This window comes from Schistocerca americana, chromosome 9 (genome assembly GCF_021461395.2).
Source record: "Schistocerca americana isolate TAMUIC-IGC-003095 chromosome 9, iqSchAmer2.1, whole genome shotgun sequence".
In the NCBI taxonomy this organism is placed as follows: Eukaryota; Metazoa; Arthropoda; class Insecta; order Orthoptera; family Acrididae; genus Schistocerca; species Schistocerca americana.
Genome location: NC_060127.1, coordinates 85,206,361 through 85,229,180, shown reverse-complemented (window position 1 = coordinate 85,229,180; position 22,820 = coordinate 85,206,361). Strand labels below are relative to the sequence as shown.

The 22,820-nt window shown below is 45.6% G+C and overlaps 1 protein-coding gene across 3 annotated transcripts in view; it reads left to right on the top strand.

The window, feature by feature from the left end:
• The first annotated feature begins 1,314 nt into the window (after positions 1-1,314).
• The window catches only part of LOC124550964, a 61,075-nt gene continuing 39,569 nt past the window's right edge, over positions 1,315-22,820 (top strand). For all 3 annotated transcript variants that reach the window (XM_047125781.1, XM_047125780.1, XM_047125782.1), the window contains exon 1: positions 1,315-1,415. The gene's annotated coding sequence lies outside the window, so the exon portion shown is untranslated. The remainder of the gene's footprint in view (positions 1,416-22,820) is intronic.

Sequence of the window (22,820 nt, the reverse complement as noted above, 5' to 3'; positions counted from 1 at the left end):
GTTGCTCGGCCACCATTCACCAGACATTTTCAATTGGTGAAAGATCTAGAGTATGTGCTGGCCAGGGCAGCAGTTGAACATTTTCTGTATCCAGAAAGGCCCGTACAGGACCTGCAACATGCGGTCGTGCATTATCCTGCTGAAATGTAGGGTTTCGCAGGGATAGAATGAAGGGTAGTCACGGGTCGTAACACATCTGAAATGTAACGTCATCTGTTCAAATTACCGTCAATGCGAACAAGAGGTGATCGAGACGTGTAACTAATGGCACCCCATACCTTCACGCTGAGTGATACGCCAGTACGACGATGACGAATACACGCTTCCAATGTGCGTCGTCAAACACGGATGCGACCATCATGATGCTGTAAATCATCCGAAAAAATGACGTTTTGCCATTCGTTCACCCAGGTTCGTCGTCGAGTACACCATCGCAGGCGCTCCTGTCTGTGATGCAGCGTCAAGGGTAACCGTAGCGGTGGTCTCCGAGATGATAGTCCATGCTGCTGCAAACGTCATCAAACTGCAGATGGTTGTTGTCTTGCAAACGTCCCCATCTGTTGACTCAGGGATCGAGACGTGGCTGCATGATCCGCTACAGCCATGCGGATAAGATGCCTGTCATCTCGACTGCTAGTGATACGAGGCCGTTGGGATCCAGCACGGCGTTCCGTATTACCCTCCTGAACCCACCGATTCCATATTCTGCTAACAGTCATTGGATCTCGACCGACGCGAGCAGCAATGTCGCGATACGATAAACCGCAATCGCGATAGGCTACAATCCGACCTTTATCAAAGTCGGAAACGGGACGGTACGCATTTCTCCTCCTTACACAAGGCATCACAACAACGTTTCACCAGTCAACGCCGGTGATGAGAAATCGGTTGGAAACTTTCCTCATGTCAGCACGTTGTAGGTGTCGCCACCGGCGCCTACCTTGTGTGAATGCTTTGAAAAGCTAATCATTTGAATATCACAGCATCTTCTTCCTGTCGGTTAAATTTCGCGTCTGTAGCACCTCATCTTCACGGTGCAGCAATTTTAATGGTCAGTAGTGTATTTATAACCGTACTTTGTTTCTTCTTATAGCATTGTAGATGGCTGAGAAGAGTGACAAACGAAAAAAAAAATGTTCCCTAAATTTGTTGTTTTCGCACTGTTAGCCAGACTGTTACACCGATGGGAGCTCGGGGTGATGTTCCCGCCCCCTCGCTTCAGACACGATAGTTTAGGATTACGCGCGATAAAAGCCACACGTGGTGTGCCGGCTGTCAGCTTGATGAAAGCTGGCGCATGCGCAGTGGCGGGACGCGCGATCCTAGTCACGCCGCAGCTGCCGACGGAGCCGCACTATCAACCGGGAAGTCGTGCGAGAGCGACGGCCGACGCCCGGCGCTTCCACGACACAGCCGTAAGTGCTCGCAAATCGCGGCGTTCGCTTAACATGTTCGCGTTGGAAATTGGCTTTTCTTTTACGCTTCTCCTATCGTGCGCTGTGCTGACTATATGCGTCAATTTAGAACTCCATGTCGTCCCGTGATATTGTGTGTTCCTCAGGGTTCCATACTAGGGCCACTTTTTACCCTTGTACAAACAAAATTACACCAAATGCAGCAGTCAATGGTAATTAAGTTACAATTAAAATGTGTGGTGGCAAAAGTATTTACTCACATGCGAACGACATGCAGTTCTACTGCTCTTTGCGAATTAAGGGTTGTGCTGACAATATGTGACTGTAAGGTTAAAACTGTGCCCGGACCGAGACTCGAACTCGGGACCTTTGCCTTTCGCGGGCAAGTTCGCAGGAGTGCTTCTGTGAAGTTTGGAAGGTAGGAGACGAGGTACTGAAGGAATTAAAACCTGTGAGGACGGGGAGTGAGTCGTGCTTGGGTAGCTCAGTTGTAATGCACTTGCCCACGAAAGGCAAAGATCCCGAGTTCAAGTCTCGGTCCGGCACACAGTTTTAATCTGCCAGGAAGTTTCATATCAGCGCACACTGCGCTGTAGAGTGAAAATTTCATTCTAGTAATATGTGACTCTTTAAAACTGTGTGCCAGACTGAGACTTTTGGTGTTCCTCAGGGCTCCATACTAGCGTCACTTAATTTTCTTACTCAAATTAGTCAGTTCGGTACTGGCGGAGATCATTAAATACATTCTTGCTGTAGCTGTTGTTGTGGTTGTTGTTGTTCGCAGTCCAAATATTGCTTTGACGCAGCTCTCCACACAACCTAAACTCTCCAGGTCTCTTTAGCCGGCCGTGGTGGCTGAGCGGTTCTAGGCGTTACAGTCTGGAACCGCGCGACCGCTACGTTCGCAGGTTCGAATTCTGCCTCGGGCATGGATGTGTGTGATGTCCTTAGGTTAGTTAGGTTTAAGTAGTTCTACATTCTAGGGGACTGATGACCTCAGAAGGTAAGTCCCATAGTGCTCAGAGCCATTTGAACAATTTTTTCAGGTATCTTTGTCTTTGCATCTCGGTATAACCTGCATCAACATGAACCTGCTACAATTTTCACCTACCACACGTTGATCCAATGCCGAATTAACTATTCCTTCATGCGTCACGATGTGCCCCAACACCCTATGTGCTCTTTAAGATTCTTCTCGTCAGTTCAGTTCAGTTCGGCATTAGTTACTCGGTCTACCACATTACAAAAGCTTCTATCTCGCGCTGTGCGTTCTATTTATCGATCACGATCACCTGCACATAATATTATGCTCCACACAAACACTTTCAGAAAATAGATCATAATGCTTAATTAGTGTCGCATTTCCCCTTTTCATGGAAGCTTTTCTTCGTGTTAGTAATATACGTTTTATCTGCTAATTACTTCTGCCATACTTACATCTACACCTGCACCTGCATGCATCAAGAGCCACTGTACGGCGCGTGGCGTAGGGTAGCCTGTATCACTACTAGTAGTTTCTTTTCTTGTTCCATTTGCAAATAAATCGAAACAAAACGACATTCTATATGTCTTAATTTTATCCATTGTTTTTCAGTGTTTCGTCCGCGACTGTTTTACTTTCGTAAAATGAAGAACAAACCGTCTCCAGCCACAAGTTGCGTTTATTTACTGCACTATGCATTTCGAGCCCTGGAGGCTCATCTTCAGGTGCATTTTAGTGATTTGCATCAGGTTTTTTTTAGTTGTTTGCAGTTTAACATTGTATGATGCAAATCATTAACCCCCTGTAGATGAGCCTCCAGGGCTCGAAATGCATGGTGCAGCAAATAAACGCAACTTGTGACTGAAGGCGGTTTGTTCTTCATTTTACGATTCTATGTCTCCGAATGAGCCCCAATTTCTCGTATTTTATCCTTGTGGTCCTTGCGCGAAATGTATGTTTGCGGCAGAAGAATAGTCCTGCAATCAGCTTCAAAAGCTGGTCTCTAATTTTTCCTCGAAAAGAAGATCGTCTTCCCTCCAGGGATTCCGATCTGAATTCACGAAGCATCTCTGTAACACTTGCGTGTTGCTCTAATCTACCGGTAACAAAACTAGCAGTCCGCCTCTGAATTGCTTCGATGGCTTACTTTAACCCGTCCTGGTGCGGATCCCGAACACTCTAGCAGTACTCAAGAATAGGTCGCACTAGGGTGCTACAAGCCGTCTCCTTTAGGGGTGAACCACGACTCTCCAAAATACTCCTAATAAACCGAAGTCGTCCAGTCGCCTACCCTATGATAATCGTCACGCGCTCGTTCAGTTTCATATCGCTTTGCAATGCTACGCCCAGGTAGTTAAAAACATGTCATGCAGGGCACTACTAATGGTGTATCAGAAGATTACGCGCTTGTTCATCCTACTCACCCGGATTAACTTACATTTTTCCACATTTGGAGGTGCACGTCATTGTAACAGAGATACTCGGGGAAGTGAAACGGTAACATAGGAGCTGACGCTTTCACCGTATTGTCAGCGGTTTTGTCGCCCTGAAGAGAACCGCCGCAAAGACGGTCAATATTACGGCTTTATACGGGGTGTGCAAAAAGTCTCTCCGCAGTGCAGAATGACTGTTAGCCGCGCGTGCCGTATTATGTTCGCCTGCCTGGGTTACTTCCCTTCAAGTAGACTCTCCCAACATTCCACTGTTTCGTTAATCTCGGCCAGCGTCAGTAGTATCGTTGGTGCGTGTCGTTACGTGTTGACGTGAGCGTTTAAGTTTAGTTCCTTTGTTCGTTTGTTTCGTATTTGTCACTGTTCAAATGCTAACCATTGAAGAATGTGTGTTTTTATTCGAACAAGTGTTCAAAGCTGGAGGTAAATACACTGCTTCAGTTCGTCAAACATTTAATTCAGTTTTCCCGGAGACAACACTCCCACATCGCGATACTGTGCGAGATTTGACTAACAAATTTCGAAGTACAGATTCAGTGACAGATGCAAGGAGAAGTGGTCGTCCTAGCGTTTTGTCTGTGGATAAACTACTCGATGTTTCCGATAAAATGTCCATGAGTCCGAACAAGTCAATAAGAAATCTCGCGCAGGAAATCCATGTTAGTGTCGGAACGGCCCACACAGCTGTAAGGAAAAAATTAGAACTTTTCCCATACAAAGCGACAGTCATGCAAGAACTGAAAAATACTGATCATGGCAAGAGACTGCATTATTGTCAATGGCTCAAAAATTTCGTTCAAAAAAAAAGGAAGGGATATTCTTAATCAATCGTTTTTCACTTATAAGGGGTGGTTTCATTTATCCGAGTACACAAACTCGCAAAATTCTCGTATGTGGAGTACTGCAAATCCATTGTGTATTCATGAGGAACCACTTCATTCTGTGAAAATAGGAGTTTGAATTGCAATTTCTAGACGTCGAAATGTGGGTCCCGTATTTTTCAACGAAACAATAAACGCACAACGATACTGCAGTGATTTTCTGTGCCCATTCATAGGAGAACTTGGGTTAAGTGAAATATTGAACGGTTATTTTCAACAAGATGGTGCAACCGCGCATACAGCTCGCGTTTCAATGCCACTGCTTGCTGATGTTTTTGGTGATCGCATAATTTCACAGGGACTTTCGCCTCCACGATCGCCTGACATAACAGCACCTGACGTTTTCTTCTGGGGTGCAGCGAAAGCAACTGTCTATAAAAACCATCCAAAATCCATCGATAAAGTGAAAACTGCAATATCAACTTTCACTGCTTCTCTTACAGAAGCAATGTTACAGCTTGTGTTGGAAACATTATTAGACGAATTGAATTGTGTATTCAACAACAGGGGGGACACTTGAAACATTTAATGTGAAAATTTGTAAGTAAAAATGAATATTCAATACATTAATGAGTTGTATTTCACTGAGTTTCATTTTGGTGTATTCACTGCGGCACAAGGCACGCGCGGCTAGCAATCATACGGCACTGCGGACAGACTTTACGAACACACTGTAGGGGTTTCAGTGCTTCAAAATGGCACGATTCTGTACCCAAGAAGATTCCATTCGAATTGGCAACGGTACTCGTTGGAAGATAGGCGATGTTAGCCTCACCCAATCCTTTTGGATAAACATAAAAATGGTTCAAATGGCTCTGAGCACTATGGGACTTAATATCTGGAGGTCATCAGTCCCCTAGAACTTAGAATTACTTAAACCTAACTAACCTAAGGACATCATATACATCCATGCCCGAGGCAGGATTCGAACCTGCGACCGTAGCGGTCGCGCGGTTCCACACTGAAGCGCCTAGAACCGCACGGCCACACCGGCCGGCAAGGAAAGATAACTGGTATTCTAGAAGTGTGTGCGATGGTTCTGCTGGCATCGTCGTATAAGCTGTACCGCATAGGAATCGTGAGGATCAGATGAGAGATTAGTGTGCGTGCAGACCTATACAGACAGCCAGTCTCCCCGTCAAGCAGCCGCGCGGACCAACCGGGCGGTTTGAGGCGCCATGTGAGGGATCGCGCGGCCTCTTCCGTCGGAGGTTCGAGTGTTCCCTCGGGCATGGGTGTGCGTGTTGTTCTTAGTTTAAGAAGTGCGTAAGTCTAGGGAGCGATGACCTCAGCAGTTTCTTCCCTTACGAATTCACACACATCTGAACATTTCCCCCCTCTAGCCAATACGCGGTTGGAATAGGAAAGAAAATCGCTAATCTGTTTCCGGAGCTTATACAGTCACCAGTCAAATTGTTATGAGCAGCTCCTCAGTAGTGTGGTGGTGATTTGTAACGCACTGGTTTTAGTGCGGAGAGCTCGTGTGCGATAGCATCCCAGGTATGCTACAACACGTTCATATCAGGTAAGTTCGGTGGCTTTGCGACACGGGTAGTTATCCTGTTGGAAGATGCCATACCATCGTGGAGACATCAAGCATGACGGGACACAGCTAGTCCGTAATAATGTTCGTGTGCATCAAGGCTGTTAAGGTACCTGCGATTACTACTACAGGCCGCATGAAAGTCCAAGCGAATGTCCTCCGAGGCATAATATTGCTCCGACGGGCCTATGTCCATGGCGCGTTGTATGTTTTGAGCTCTTGTTCGTCTGCATGATTGCGTATCTACACACGTACATGACCGGCTGTAACACAAAATGTGGGTCATTCGACCATGCGACATGTTTCCGCTGACCCACAGTTCAATATCCATGCTCCCGTGCCACTGAAAAAGCAATAGACGATGTTGCTGCGTCTACATGGAAACACATAGCGTACATCTGCTGCGGAGTGCCGTATTTAACAAAGTGCGCTGAACGCTGCGTGCCAAAGCACTTCTACCCGCACCAGCATTGTTCTCTGTTCTGACACATCACCGTCTACCCTGGTTTACAGAGCGGGGTTCTGTGACGTGAAATACACTCCTGGAAATTGAAATAAGAACACCGTGAATTCACTGTCCCAGGAAGGGGAAACTTTATTGACACATTCCTGGGGTCAGATACATCACATGATCACACTGACAGAACCACAGGCACATAGACACAGACAACAGAGCATGCACAATGTCGGCACTAGTAGTGTATATCCACCTTTCGCAGCAATGCAGGCTGCTATTCTCCCACGGAGACGATCGTAGAGATGCTGGATGTAGTCCTGTGGAACGGCTTGCCATGCCATTTCCACTTGGCGCCTCAGTTGGACCAGCGTTCGTGCTGGACGTGCAGACCGCGTGAGACGACGCTTCATCCAGTCCCAAACATGCTCAATGGGGGACAGATCCGGAGATCTTTCTGGCCAGGGTAGTTGACTTACACCTTCTAGAGCACGTTGGGTGGCACGGGATACATGCGGACGTGCATTGTCCTGTTGGAACAGCAAGTTCCCTTGCCGGTCTAGGAATGGTAGAACGATGGGTTCGATGACGGTTTGGATGTACCGTGCACTATTCAGTGTCCCCTCGACGATCACCAGTGGTGTACGGCCAGTGTAGGAGATCGCTCCCCACACCATGATGCCGGATGTTGGCCCTGTGTGCCTCGGTCGTATGCAGTCCTGATTGTGGCGCTCACCTGCACGGCGCCAAACACGCATACGACCATCATTGGCACCAAGGCAGAAGCGACTCTCATCGCTGAAGACGACACGTCTCCATTCGTCCCTCCATTCACGCCTGTCGCGACACCACTGGAGGCGGGCTGCACGATGTTGGGGCGTGAGCGGAAGACGGCCTAACGGTGTGCGGGACCGTAGCCCAGCTTCATGGAGACGGTTGCGAATGGTCCTCGCCGATACCCCAGGAGCAACAGTGTCCCTAATTTGCTGGGAAGTGGCGGTGCGGTCCCCTACGGCACTGCGTAGGATCCTACGGTCTTGGCGTGCATCCGTGCGTCGCTGCGGTCCGGTCCCAGGTCGACGGGCACGTGCACCTTCCGCCGACCACTGGCGACAACATCGATGTACTGTGGAGACCTCACGCCCCACGTGTTGAGCAATTCGGCAGTACGTCCACCCGGCCTCCCGCATGCCCACTATACGCCCTCGCTCAAAGTCCGTCAACTGCACATACGGTTCACGTCCACGCTGTCGCGGCATGCTACCAGTGTTAAAGATTGCGATGGAGCTCCGTATGCCACGGCAAACTGGCTGACACTGACGGCGGCGGTGCACAAATGCTGCGCAGCTAGCGCCATTCGACGGCCAACACCGCGGTTCCTGGTGTGTCCGCTGTGCCGTGCGTGTGATCATTGCTTGTACAGCCCTCTCGCAGTGTCCGGAGCAAGTATGGTGGGTCTGACACACCGGTGTCAATGTGTTCTTTTTTCCATTTCCAGGAGTGTACTTCACCCAGGAGAATCGCACTGATTCCTGTATGATGATATTTGGTTTGTGGGGTGCTGAACTGCGCGTTCGTCACCTCCCTACAAAGCCCCAATTTTTACAAAGTCGAATTTGCTTACACAATCCAATCTAGACACTGTCACGAATGATGAGGAAAACACAAACACCAAGTCTCCGCGCAGAGGAAATCCCCAACGCGGCTGGGAATCGAACCCGGGACCCCGTGATCAAGAGGCAGCAACGCTAGCCATTAGACAACGAGCTGCGGACGATTCCTGTATGGATGACATACTAACATGCATTATGTGAATAGAGTAACGACTGAAAGAGCTGAATACAAAGAAATCGCGAGGTCCGGATGGAACGCCAATTCGGTTTCACAATGATGCTGTAGTATATGGTAAAGGTGTCAAAGTTTTTACTGAGGGAGGATACAAGATGACTTAAACAAAATTTGTAGTTGGTGGATGACAGTTAGCTCTAATTGTAGAAAAATTAAAGTTGATACGGATGAATAGAAGAAATAAACCCGTAATGCTAGAATACAGTATTAGTATTAGTATTAGTGCTGTTTGACACAGTTACGTCTGTAGAATGTCTGGGCGTAACGCTGCAAAGCGATCTGAAATGGAACGAGCATGTGAGGATTGTGTTAGAGGAGGCGAATGGTCGACTTCGGTTTAGTCGGCCGCTGTGGCCGAGCGGTTCTAGGCGCTTCAGTCTGGAACCGCGCGACCGCCACGGTCGCAGGTTCCAATCCTGCCTCGGGAATGGATGTGTGTGATGTCCTTAGGTTAGTTAGGTGTAAGTAGTTCTAAGTTCTAGGTGACTGATGACCTGAGACGTTAAGTCCCATAGTGCTCAGAGCCATTTGAACCATTTTGAACTTTGGTTTATTGGGAGATAGGTGTGGCTCAACTGTAAAGGAGACCGCATACAGGATGCTAGTGCGACCTATTCTTAAGTACTGCTCGAGTGTTCGGGATCCGCTCGAGGTCGAATTGAAGGACATCGAAGAAATTCAGTGGCGGGCTGCTAGATTTCTTACCGGCAGGTTCGAACAACAGGCCAGTATTACGGAGATGCTTGAGGAACTCAAATGCCTATGACTGGAGGGAAGGTGACACATTCTTGAGAAAATTTAGGGAACCAGCCTTAGATGCTGATGCATAACGATTCTCCTGCCGACATCGTACATTTCGCGTACGGTCCGCGAAGATAAGACAGCAGAAATTAGGGCTCCTACGGAAGCAAGATGTACGAGACAGGCGAAATACCCTCAGACTTCAAGAAGAACACAATAATTCCACTCCCAAAGAAAGCAGGTGTTGACAGATGTGAAAATTGCCGAACTATCAGTTTAATAAGTCACAGCTGCAAAATACTAACATGAATTATTTACAGACGAATGGAAAAACTGGTAAAAGCCGACCTCGGGGAAGATCAGTTTGGATTCCGTAGAAATGTTGGAACACGTGAGGCAATACCTTACGAATTATTTTAGAAGAAAGATTAAGGAAAGGCAAACCTACGTTTCTAACATTTGTAGACTTAGAGAAAGCTTTTGACAATGTTGACTGGAATACTCTCTTTCAAATTCTAAAGGCGGCAGGGATAAAATACAGGGAGCGAAAGGCTATTTACAATTTGTACAGAAACCAGATGGCAGTTATAAGAGTCGAGGGGCATGAAAGGGAAGCAGTGGTTGGGAAAGGAGTGAGACAGGGTTGTAGCCTCTCCCCGATGTTATTCAATCTGTATATTGAGCAAGCAGTAAAGGAAACAAAAGAAAAATTTGGAGTAGGTATTAAAATCCAGGGAGAAGAAATATAAACTTTGAGGTTCGCCGATGACATTATAATTCTGTCAGAGACAGCAAAGGACTAGGACGAGCAGTTGAACGGAATGGACAGTGTCTTGAAAGGAGGGTATAAGATGAACATCAACAAAAGCAAAACGAGGATAATGGAATGTAGTCGAATTAAGTCGGGTGATGCTGTGGGGGTTAGATAAGGAAATGAGACAATTAAAGTAGTAAAGGAGTTTTGCTATTTGGGAAGCAAAATAACTGATGATGGTCGAAGTAGAGAGGATATAAAATGTAGACTGGCAATGGCAAGGAAAGCGTTTTTGAAGAAGAGAAATTTGTTAACATCGAGTATTGATTTAAGTGTCAGGAAGTCGTTCCTGAAAGTTTTTGTATGGAGTGTAGCCATGTATGGAAGTGAAACATGGACAATAAATAGTTTGGACAAGAAGAGAATAGAAGCTTTCGAAATGTGGTGCTACATAAGAATGTTGAAGATTAGGTGGGTAGATCACGTAACTAATGAGGAGGTATTGAATAGGATTGGGGAGAAGAGAAGTTTGTGGCACAACTTGACTAGAAGAAGGGATAGGTTGGTAGGACATCTCCTGAGGCATCAAGGGATCACAAATTTAGCATTGGAGGGCAGTGAGGAAGGTAAAAATCGTAGAGGGAGACCAAGAGATGAATACACTAAGCAGATTCAGAAGGATGTAGGTTGCAGTAGGTACTGGGAGATGAAGGAGCTTGCACAGGATAGATTAGCATGGAGAGCTGCATCAAACAAGTCTCAGGACTGAAGACCACAACAACAAACAGCAACAACAACGGAAGCATGTCAACAGCCGTTTTCTATGAGTAGAACAGCACAGGAAATGGCTAGTACTGGTACAAGGTACCCTCCGCCAAGCACTATTCGGTGGATTATGTAGATGTAGACGTGAACGTACAACACCTTGTCTACCATCCGTTTCCCCGCCCTTCAGTCACTTTCCATAAACGCTCACAACGCCAACTGCCGAACAGTCGACCAGATACGACGTTTTAGAGGGACCGGGCCATAACAATCGCTTATGCCAATGCACTTCCCCATCTGCGTCCCGTACCGTCGCTATTGTGATTCACCATTCATCTCTGCTCCGCCTGTACGTCTTCCTCACTAGAGGTCATTGAGCCTCGCTGTGGGGGAGTGGCCAGAAAGTTCTGGCTCATCAGTGAATATAGACGTAGACGGAGCATTTGCTGGGACTGGCCAATGACTAGCATGGAGTCGGCAGTGAGCTTCTGTTAGACAGTCGTCCGCAGCTCGTGGTCGTGCGGTAGCGTTCTCGCTTCCCGCGCCCGGTTTCCCGGGTTCGATTCCCGGCGGGGTCAGGGATTTTCTCTGCCTCGTGATGACTGGGTGTTGTGTGATGTCCTTAGGTTAGTTAGGTTTAAGTAGTTCTAAGTTCTACGGGACTGATGACCATAGATGTTAAGTCCCATAGTGCTCAGAGCCATTTGAACCATTTAGACAGTCGCCTGAAGTGGTTTAGAAAAAGTAAATCTTGACAGCCAGACCTTTGGAGGCGAGTCCAGTGTCTCAACCTCGTTTCGTCGACCAGACGGGAAGCACAGAATTTGTTTCGAAAGCAGCAGCGGAAAAGGAACACCGGCGCCGGAGTTTCGACACGAGCGCTTCATTCACTAACGCAGTACGAGAACAGGAAACAGAAGCGATGTGCAAATGGCCTGCGGCTGCGAACGGAGTGCCCGGGTCGAGTTGCTCACGCCCCTGACTGGAGATGACGTAAGGCGGATCCCGCAAAGAGCTTCCATGCTGCCTGTCTGGCAAACGAGTGCGCAGACGCCGACCGAGTTCAAAATAGTCAAAGTCTGCTTTGACGTGCCAGGTTATCTACGGCACAGGATGCGTTTGGCAGGATCGCCTAAGTGTAAATGGCTCTGAGCACTATGGGACTTAACATCTATGGTCATCAGTCCCCTAGAACTTAGAACTACTTAAACCTAACTAACCTAAGGACATCACACAACACCCAGCCATCACGAGGTAGAGAAAATCCCTGACCCCGCCGGGAATCGAACCCGGCAACCCGGGCGTGGGAAGCGAGAACGCTACCGCACGACCACGAGATGCGGGCTCGCCTAAGTGTAGTGTATAACTGTCTTACTTACCCATTATGTTCCATGCCAGTGCAGTACATGAGTAGACTCTACACGCTCTCAATGACCGCAACATCAGTTCGACAGCCAGTCGCCTGTGCAACGTTTTGTAACATGAAAAGTTCCCGACAGATTAAAATTATGTGCTTGACAGGAACTCTAACATCCGTTGTAGAGTAAAATAACTGCTCCGAGAACTTGCTTCACGCTATTGAGATAGCCGGCCGGTTTTTCTGTTGGCATTACACACGTTGGCAGATGACGTTCACAGGGCGTTCGCCATAGCCACACCCCGGAATCGGATTGCCACATTGTATACCGTGATTTGTCACTCCACACAGCGATTTTCCACTGTTCAATCGTCCAATGTTTACGCTCCTTACACCAAGCGACGCGTCGTTTGGCATTTACCTGCGTGATGTGTGGTTTATGAGCAGCCGCTCGACCATGAAATCCAAGTTTCCTCACCTCCCGCCTAACTGTCATAGTACTTGCAGTGGATCCTGATGCATTCTGGAATTCGTGTGATGGTCTGGATAGATGTCTGCCTGTTACACATTACGACCCTCTTCAACTGTCGGCGGTCTCTGTCGGTCAACAGACGAGGTCAGCCAGTACGCGTTTGTGCTGTACGTGTCCCTTCACGTTTCAATTTCACTATCGCATCGGAAACAGTGCAACTAGAGATGTTTAGGATTGTGGAAATTTCGCGTACAGACGTATGACACAAGTAGCATCCAAACACCTGACCACGTTCGAAGTCTGTGAGTTCTGCGTAGTGCCCCATACTGCTCTCTCACGATGTCTAATGACTACTGAGGTCGCTAATACGGAGTACCTGGCAGCAGGTGGCAGCACAACGCTCCTAATATGAAAAACTTATGTTATTGGGGGTGTCCGGGTACTTCTGATCACATACTGTATCAAGAGTTTCTTACAAACATCGAATACTGAAATTCAATGTCTGAATCAGAAACCTGTTCCGACATTTTTCCTTGTACACAGAATATAGATGGCATTTCTCATAGTTGCCTCGCGTGGTTTCACGGAAATGCTAATTATATTTAAAAAAAAAGGTTCAAATGCCTCTAAGCACTATGGGACTTAACATCTGAGGTCATCGGTACCCTAGACTTAGAACTACTTAAACCTAACTAACCTATGGACATCGCATACATCCATGCCCGTGCCAGGATTCAAACCTGCGACCGTAGCGGTCGCGGGGTCGCAGACTGAAGCGCCTAGAACCGCTCGGCCACACAGGCCAGCAATTATTTCAATATCAGTGCACATTTTATACCAGTTTCACGACCTCTACATGCCTCCTTCATGCAGTTGCAGTTTCGTAGCTAGCAGCGTATCTGCGAAGCGACAGTACACTTAAAGACCGCATATTCTGGGAAAGGACACAGGTGCAGCACCAATTCTCTGTTTAGGGACTATGTAAATAACACGTCTTTGTTGAAGCAGGATGGACGCTAACAAAACAGGCCTGCGCGCCAACTGTGTACAGTTCTCGGGTCGCGATCTCCCGCTAGCAACTTGATTAGCTGCGTATCAGCTTTAATTCGCGGAATCCGGACGGGTCACACAGCTGCGCACACCAAACACACACACACACACACACACACACACACACACACAGTCCATGTGTCCTTACGAGGATGGTACAGGCAGTCAACAAAGGGCTTCCGAGTTTGTAACAGAGCTGGTCAGGACGCTAAACACAGCGGTTTGAGATAGGAAACTACTGCTCGGAAATGTGTATTTAATTCCTTTTTGAAATAAATACGTTACACCAGCATGGCCGAGGTAGCTAACCGCATGCTTGTGCAGTATCGCTCGACCCACAAGGCGATTGCGCCTATTCGTCATCCCTTATTGCATCCAAACTTATTCTATAAGCAGTACTTGGCCGGAAATAAATGTGACAGAAGTGTGAGCTACAGTTGACCAAAGGTTTAGGAAATATAACATTTGTGGCGCATGTCGGGAGAGGTAGAAGCCATTTACACTGATCAGCCAGAACATTATGACTATCGACTTACTATCGATATAAACCCGTCCAGGCCACTGCAGCGTCATCCGGTGAGGAATGACATACACGGTGCATGCAGTACCAGCGAGCGTGCTGTACCTCTGTAGAATGGGGAAGGCGCACTATCTATCTGAGTATCTCTGAGGGTAGATTGTGATGGCCTGGAGGTTCGGGACCAGCATTTCGGAAACTGCGCGCTTGTCGAGTGTTCGAGGAGTGTTGTGGTGAGTGTCTTCAAAAATGGTTCAAATGGCTCTGAGCACTATGGGACTTAACACCTGAGGTCATCAGTCCCCTAGAACTTAGAACTACTCACACCTAACTAACCTAGGACATCACACACACCCATGCCCGATGCAGGATTAGAACCTGCGACCATAGCACCAGCGCGGTTCCGGACCGAAGCGCCTAGAACCGATCGACCACAGCGGCCGGCTGTCTTCAATACGCGGCGTAATCAAGGTGAAACCACGTCCAGACGTTGTGGGGTTGGGTGGCCACCGCTGTTATCGCAGATGTTGGACGTCGTAGGCTGGGCAGATGGGCAAGACAGGACAGGTGGGGAACTGTGGCGGAACAAACATCAGACTTTAATGCTGGAGTACAAGTGTGTCTCAACGCACTGTGCTCCCATCTCTCCTAACGATGGACCTCCGCAGCTTTCGACCCATGCATGTGCCAATGTTCAGATGGTTCAAATGGCTCTGAGCACTATGGGACTTAACATCTGAGGTCATCAGTCCCCTAGATCTTAGAACTACTTAAACCTAACTAACGTAAGGACATCACACACATCTATGCCAGAGCCAGGATTCGAACCTGCGACCGCAGCAGTCGGTGCCAATGTTAACACGACGACATCGGCAACTACGGCTGAAATTGGCAGGATATCATCGGCACTGGACGTTGGCGCAGTGGCAGAGCGTTGCACGGTCTGACGAATTCCGATACCTTCAAGCCAATGGGAGGACACAAATCGGTTGTCCTCCAGGGGAACAGCTCCTTGACAGCAGTACTATGGGACAGAGACAAGCTGGTGGTGGCTCCATTATGGTCTGCGGAACGTTCACATGGACATCTAATGGTCCAGTGGAGCTCGTGTAATGCCCCGTGACGGTCACGGAGTAGCGTACATTAATGCCAGACCAAGTACACCTCTTCATGACGATCACGTTTCCCGACGGCAGAGACATTTTTCAACAGGATAATGCGCCATGTCGCAAGGCCTGAAGTGTGATACAGTGGTTCGAGGAACACAGTGGCGAGATCCAATCGACGTGCTGGCCTCTCAAATCGCTAGCTCTGAATCCGATCGAACATATATGGGATGTAATCGGACGTGGCTTCAGAGCTCACCGCCCAGCACCCAAGAACTCACGGGAATGACGTGTTTTGTGTGTGCAGATGTGGAGCAACTCTCTCCAGCGACCTACCAAGGCCCCTTTGCCTCTATGCCACGACGCGTTGGCGCCGTTATCTGCGCCGAAGGTCGACATACCGGCTATCAGGCAAGTGGTCACCATGTTCTAGCTGCTCAGTGTTTGTTAGCAGAGTTTCAAGGCAGCGGTTGGGGCAGCATAAACAGTACAAAACGGTAACCGAGGAGTCAAACGGACGGTCCCTTAGCGGAACCCTCTTTTTTAAATTTTTACTTTATTTGTTGGTGTTGTGGTCTTTAGTCCAGAGACTGGTTTGATGCAGCTCTCCATGCTACTCTATCCTGCGCAAGCTTCTTCATCTCCCAGTACCTACAGCAACCTACATCCTTCTGAATCTGCTTAGTGTATTCATCTCTTGGTCTCCCTCTACGATTTTTACCCTCCACGCTGCCCTCCAGTACTAAATTGGTGATCCCTTGATGCCTCAGAACATGTCCTACCGACCGATCCCTTCTTCTAGTCAAGTTGTGCCACAAATTTTTCTCCCCAATTCTGTTCGATACCTTCGCATTGGTTATGTGATCTACCCGTCTAATCTTCAGCATTCTTCTGTAGCACCACATTTCGAAAGCTTCTATTATCTTCTTGTCGAAACTATTTATCGTCCCTGTTTCACTTCAATACATGGCTACACTCCATACAAATACTTTCAGAAATGACTTCCTGACGTTTAAATCTATACTCGATGTTAACAAATTTCTTTTCTGCGGAAAGACTTTCCTTGCCATTGCCATTTTATATCCTCTCTACTGCGACCATCATCAGTTATTTTGCTCCCCAAATAGCAAAAGTCGTCTAATACTTTAAGCGTCTTATTTACTAATCTAATTCCATCAGCATCAACTGATTTAATTCGATTGCATTACATTATTCTCGTTTTGCTTTTGTTGTTATTCGTCTTATGCCCTCCCTCCAAACACTATCCATCGGCGAATTTCAGAGTTTTCATTTCTTGTCCTTGAATTTGAATTCCTACTCCGAATTTCTCTTTTGTTTCCTTTTTGCTTGCTCTATATACAGACTGAATAACATTGGCGATAGGCTACAACCCATTCTCACTCCTTTCCCAACCACTGTTTTCCTTTCATGGTCCCTGTATCCTACCCCTGCCACCTTCAGAATTTGAAAGAGTGTGTTCCAGTCAACATAGTCAAAAGCTTTCTCTAAGTCTACAGATGCTAGAAACATAGGTTTGCCTTTCCTTAATCTATTTTGAAAGATAAGTCGTAGGGTCAGTATTGTCTCACGTGTTCCAATATTTCTATGGAATCCAAACTGATCTTCCCCGAGGTCAGCTTCTACCAGTTTTTCCATTCGTCTGTAAAGAATTCGCGTTAGTATTTTGCAGCTGTGACTTATAAAACAGATAGTTCGGTAATTTTCACATCTGTCAACACCTGGTTTCTTTGGGATTGGAATTATTATATTCTTCTTGAAGTCTGAGGGTATTTCGCCTGTCCCATACATCTTGCTCACCAGATGGTAAGGTTTGTCAGGGCTGGCTTACACTTCAATGAATCTAAATGATGCTCGGTATATCGTATTTATTAATCCATGCATATTAAAAAGGGAATGTGTGTGTGTGTGTGCGTGTGTGTGTGTGTGTGTGTGTGTGTGTGTGTGTGTGTGTGTGTGTGTTAGAGAGAGAGAGAGAGAGAGAGAGAGAGAGAGAGAGAGAGGAAGAGGGAGAGGGGGAGAGAGAGAAGTAAGTTTTGACACTTCCTCCTGAACCAGTGGACCAATTTTAACCAAACGTGGTTCAAATATACCTTACTATCTGGTGACCTTTAGTGTGGGGGTACGAAACACCCACGTTTCGAAAGGGCGGAGAGGGCTGAAATGTAAGCACAGCCCGTTACACGTGAATTCCCATCACTTAGCGGCTTGCAACAAACTTTACACATAATTTCAAATCTTTGCAAACGTGGACCACTGCCTGCGATTACTACTACAGGTGGTATGACAGTCAACAGAAGCCTCGGAAACTGGATGGAAAGCATGTATCACGACCCCGGCAAAGGAAACGGATAAAGGATCTAACAGTAGCATCATGGAATGTGAGGACAATGCTTCAGCCTGGAAAGATGAAAGAAATAGCTAATGAAATTTTAAAATTCAAATATGATATTGTAGGGCTACAGGAAATAAGATGGCAGGGGAATGGGCAGATAGATAAACCTGAGTACTCGTTGGTATATAGTGGACCAGAAGAAAGAACAGGCCAACTTGGAACAGGGTTTATAATAACTAGGGAAGTTAGGAAAAGCCTTCTAGAATTTGAACCCATAAATGAAAGGATGTGCAGACTCAGACTAAAAGGTAGATTTAGGAATATATCAATAGTTAATGCACATGCACCAACAGAGGAAAAAGAGGATATAATTAAAGAACATTTCTACGAAGACTTGGAAAAAGTATACGGTGCAGTACCTAAATATGACCTGATGCTAGTAATAGGGGATTTTAATGCAAAAATAGGGAGGAATGAACATCTGTATGGAGTTTCTGGAAAATATTCACTACATGAAGAAAACAATGAGAATGGAGACTTATTATGCCAATTCGCAGCAAGGAATAATATGATTATTAAAAGTACCTGCTTTCCACATAAAAGGATCCATCTGGGAACTTGGAAGTCTGCAGCCAATGGAGTAGTCAATCAGATTGATCATATTTTAGTGATTGCACGCCACTCCACGTCAGTTACGGATGTACGGAGCTGCAGAGGACCAAACTGTGATTCAGACCACTTTCTGATAAAATCAGTCTTGAGAGAGAAACTGTCACTAACAAATGGCAACAGAATGGGAAAGATGATGAAATGGAATACAGACAAACTGAACATCCCTGATGAAGTAAAAAAATACCAAGCAACACTAAGCAGAAAGTTGAGCAATGAAGAGACCACAGAAGGAGTAGATGGAAGGTGGAACAGGTTTGAAAAAGCCATTAAGGATGCTGCAGAGGAAATAATAGGCATAAGAAGGAACAGAAGAACCCAGGAGTGGTTTGATGAAGATTGCAGGTCAGCAATAGAGGAAAAGAACAGGGCAAGAACAAAAATGCTACAGAGAGAAACCAGAAATAATGTGGAACAATATAGAGAATTAAGGAGAAGAGCTAACAGACTGTGCAAGAGAAAGAAAAGAGAGTGGAATAAGAAGAAATTTCAAGAACTAGAAGAACTAAAGGAACAGAGTGAAATAAGAAAGTTCTATCATGCCATAGGCAAAATGAAGAATAGATTCCAACCAAAAACAATGGCCTGTTCCAGTAAAGATGGGAAAATGATAAGGGAGGAAGAACAGATAGTGGGAAGATGGGCAGAATATTTCAAAGATACACTAAGCACCAGCCTAGAAGATGAAGAGACAGCTGCACAGGAGGGAAGAGTGGAGCTGGAAGTAGACAATGAAACCAATGAGGCAAGAAAACCAACACTACAAGAGGTCTCCCAGGCTGTGCAAAAGTCAAAAAACAATCGAGCCCCTGGGGAAGACAGCATAATTGCTGAATTAATAAAAACTGGTGGTGAGGCTGTAATAAAGGAACTGCACACATTAATATCAGATATATGGGAAACAGAAACTATGCCAGATAATTGGAAAATTGGAATAATAGTCCCCATTTATAAGAAAGGGGACAGAACAGCGTGTGAAAACTATAGAGGTGTAACACTCCTAAGTACAGCTTATAAGATCTTCACAAGTATATTAAACGAAAGGATACGGAAGTGTGCAGAAGGCATACTAGGGGAATATCAGTGTGGCTTTCGACCGGGCAGAGGAACAACTGATCAAATATTTGTGATAAGGCAAATGATGGAAAAGTTCTATGAATATGATATAGATCTGCATTTCTTATTCATCGATTTCAAACAAGCCTTTGACAGCATAATTCGGCAAGAACTATACAGAGTACTGAAAGAAGTTGGTATATGTGCTAAATTAATAAGACTAATCAGAATGACAATGACAGAGACAAGAGCAAAAGTAAAGGTCCTTAGCAGAACAAGTGAGAGCTTTGACTTTAATAAAGGTGTGAAGCAAGGGGATAGCCTCTCCACTGTCCTATTCAACATTGCCCTGCATAGTGCAGTAAATAAAATCAACAAAAGAGGCACCATATTTATGAAAACTAGCCAGATATGTGCATACGCTAATGACATTGCTATAGTAGGAAGAAATACCAATACACTCCTAGAAACATACCGGGCAATGGAAACAGAAGCCTTAAAAATTGGCCTCATAGTAAATGTAAACAAAACAAAATATATGGTAATGTCACAATCTGAGGCCAGAAGAACCCCTAAAAACCTAAACATCAATGGGAAATGCTTCAATGGAGTGTCCTCTTTTAACTATTTGGGAGCCCTAATAACAAATGATAACAGTATTGGAAAGGCTATAAGGGAAAGAATACAAGCAGGAAACAGAGCTTACTTTGCAAATATGCAGCTTTTCAAAAGTAGCCTTGTTACAAGAAAAACTAAACTGCTAATATATAATTCCCTAGTCCGCCCAGTTATCACATACGGCTCAGAGGTATGGACATTGACAGAACACGATAAAAATGCTCTAAGAAGCATTGAGCGGAAAATACTACGCAAAATCTATGGGCCAATAAGGGAGGAAGAAGGCTGGAGAATACGCTACAATGCTGAATTACAGGAGTTAATACAAGGCAGGGACATAGTAAAATTTGTTAAATCACAGCGAATACGATGGCTAGGACACTTGGAGAGAATGGCAGAGGATAGAATTCCAAAGAAAATGATGAAAGGTATGATCCATTCAGTTAGGCGAAAAGGGAGACCTAGAAGAAGATGGATCGATGAGGTAATAATGGATATCAGCAATATGGGAGTCCGGGGGTGGAAAAGAGCAGCAAATAACCGAGAAGTGTGGAGGAAGATTGTTGAAGAAGCCAAGGCTCACCAACGGCTGTAGAGCTACTGAAGAAGAAGAGAAGGTATGACAGTCCTTGTGGATGTCTTCCGAGGCATAAAATCGCCCGCTCCGGCGTCTCGGCCAAGAAACCATACACAGAAACCAACAGGCAGTTTGTCAACAAGTGGCCACGAAAGCCTCAACTAATTCGAACTTTGTCCGCCGCCGGTAGCTGAGTGGTCAGCGCGACGGACTGTCAATCCTAAGGGCCCGGGTTCGATTCCAGGCTGGGTCGGAGATTTTCTCCGCTCAGGGACTGGGTGCTGTGTTGTCCTAATCATCACCATTTCATCCCCATCGGCGCGCAGGTCGCCGAAGTGGCGTCAAATCGAAAGACTTGCACCAGGCGAGCGGTCTACCCGACGGGAGGCCCTCGTCACACGCCATTGTTATTATTTGAACCTCTACAGCCCTGGTTCACAATCATATTAATTACATAACTTTAATTTTTAGAGGTGGTGATGAAACTTCATGACTACACATCGTACGTGCAACCTATGGCGGCGCGATGCGCTACGGCGGTTGGAGGAAGGTCTGGCAAACGCTGCGCATTCAGCACCTCAAGGCGACCAATGCGTTTATTTATAAACAGCCTGGCCGCATCCGATCGTCTTCCTCGTTTCCGTTAAGTCGCGGTTAGAGGCACTGCATTGGGTAGTTAACCACAGGTTCCTTTCCTTAAAATTATTATTTAATGCATCTAGGCGCCAACTATGACAGACAGGGACATTTTCTTTAACAGTTTACAAATACTGCTAAATTACACGCTATTTATTTACTACCGCTGTTGTTATTACTATTCTTTTTTGCAGTTATATCTGTAGGCAAATTTTCTGTGATTTGGAGTTCTTTTAACACTTTCTCCTTCTCCTTAAGGCAAATAGGTTAGGTCTTTTTGCTGCGGAAAGAAAGAAACTTTTTTTCTGTTAGTTCATTCTGAGGACAGATGTATAAAAAGCCGTTCTTCTTTCCCTCACTGTGTTTCGGAGGTTTTTGGTTGTTCGGTGAAGGGTTTCATTCCTTCTGATCCATTCTCCAAGATATTTTAAATCTTTGACAATTTCTGTTCTTTGTTCTCCAACTTTAAAATGTCTCGGTGGTTGTTTTATGTTTTTTATTAGCTTAGTCTTTTCTAAAGTCTGTCTGTCCGACTGTTGAACTTTTTTTTCTCAGGAACAGGAACGCATATCACACTGAAGTTTATATCACATACTAAAGTCTACGGTCCCTTTTCTGTGTAAAACACTTACGCTTCTAAGTCAATACCGTCAATTTATGTCACATATTTTGAGCCTCGAAAACTCCCTCATCAAAACCTATGTGGCACTTCCCGTTGACTTAGAATCATGAAATTTGGGAAGAAGCAAGGTTTCATAGTGCAAGTAAGTTTAAAAAACTTGAAAATCGTTAAACTGTGATTAAATAAAAAATACCTTTTTGTCATTACAGCATACACTGCATTCATCATCAATCAAAAGCATAATAGAAGTAGATTACTGTATGCAAAGATGAAATGTAAGTAGTAGCCATTTTTTAGTAAGTAAATAAAAAATATTTTATTAATTCTTCTCTATCTACATATTTAAACTGAAATCTCCTTTTTCTATTTTTGTGCTAGTCTAGCCCGGAAATAGAAAAAGAAGCAAGAAGGAGATTTCAGTTTATATATGTAGATAGAGAAGAATTAATAAAATCTCCGCAAGAGTTCCTCAGACTAGCCCGGAAAATTGCATGCAACGCTCAATGTGTGAATCCTACTCGCGTATGGTCAATTTTTTATGCGTGTTTTTGCAGCTCGAGGACCTGTTCTTTGCCTTCTTCCCAGATCTCGGCTAGTAGGGCCGTATCATCTGCAAAAATTCGGTAACTGACTTTGATGGCATTGTTTTTTTGTTCCTAGTCGGATTCCACTATGTTTCTACGTGTTCCACTTTTTCTAGGGCTCTGTTAAAGCAACAGTGTAGAGAGTCCGTCTCTTAAAACAAAAAAAAAACAAAAAAACAAACACACACACACACACACACACACACACACGTTCTCTGTGAATAATATTCACAGCCCACTCGCTGTCTCTGTCTCTGTCTCTCTCTCTCTCTCTCTCTCTCTCTCTCTCTCTCTCTCTCTCTCTCATTATAAAAATTAATACTCGTGGAATAAGAACTCCACAAAAATGGATCACTGCTCATTGAAAAT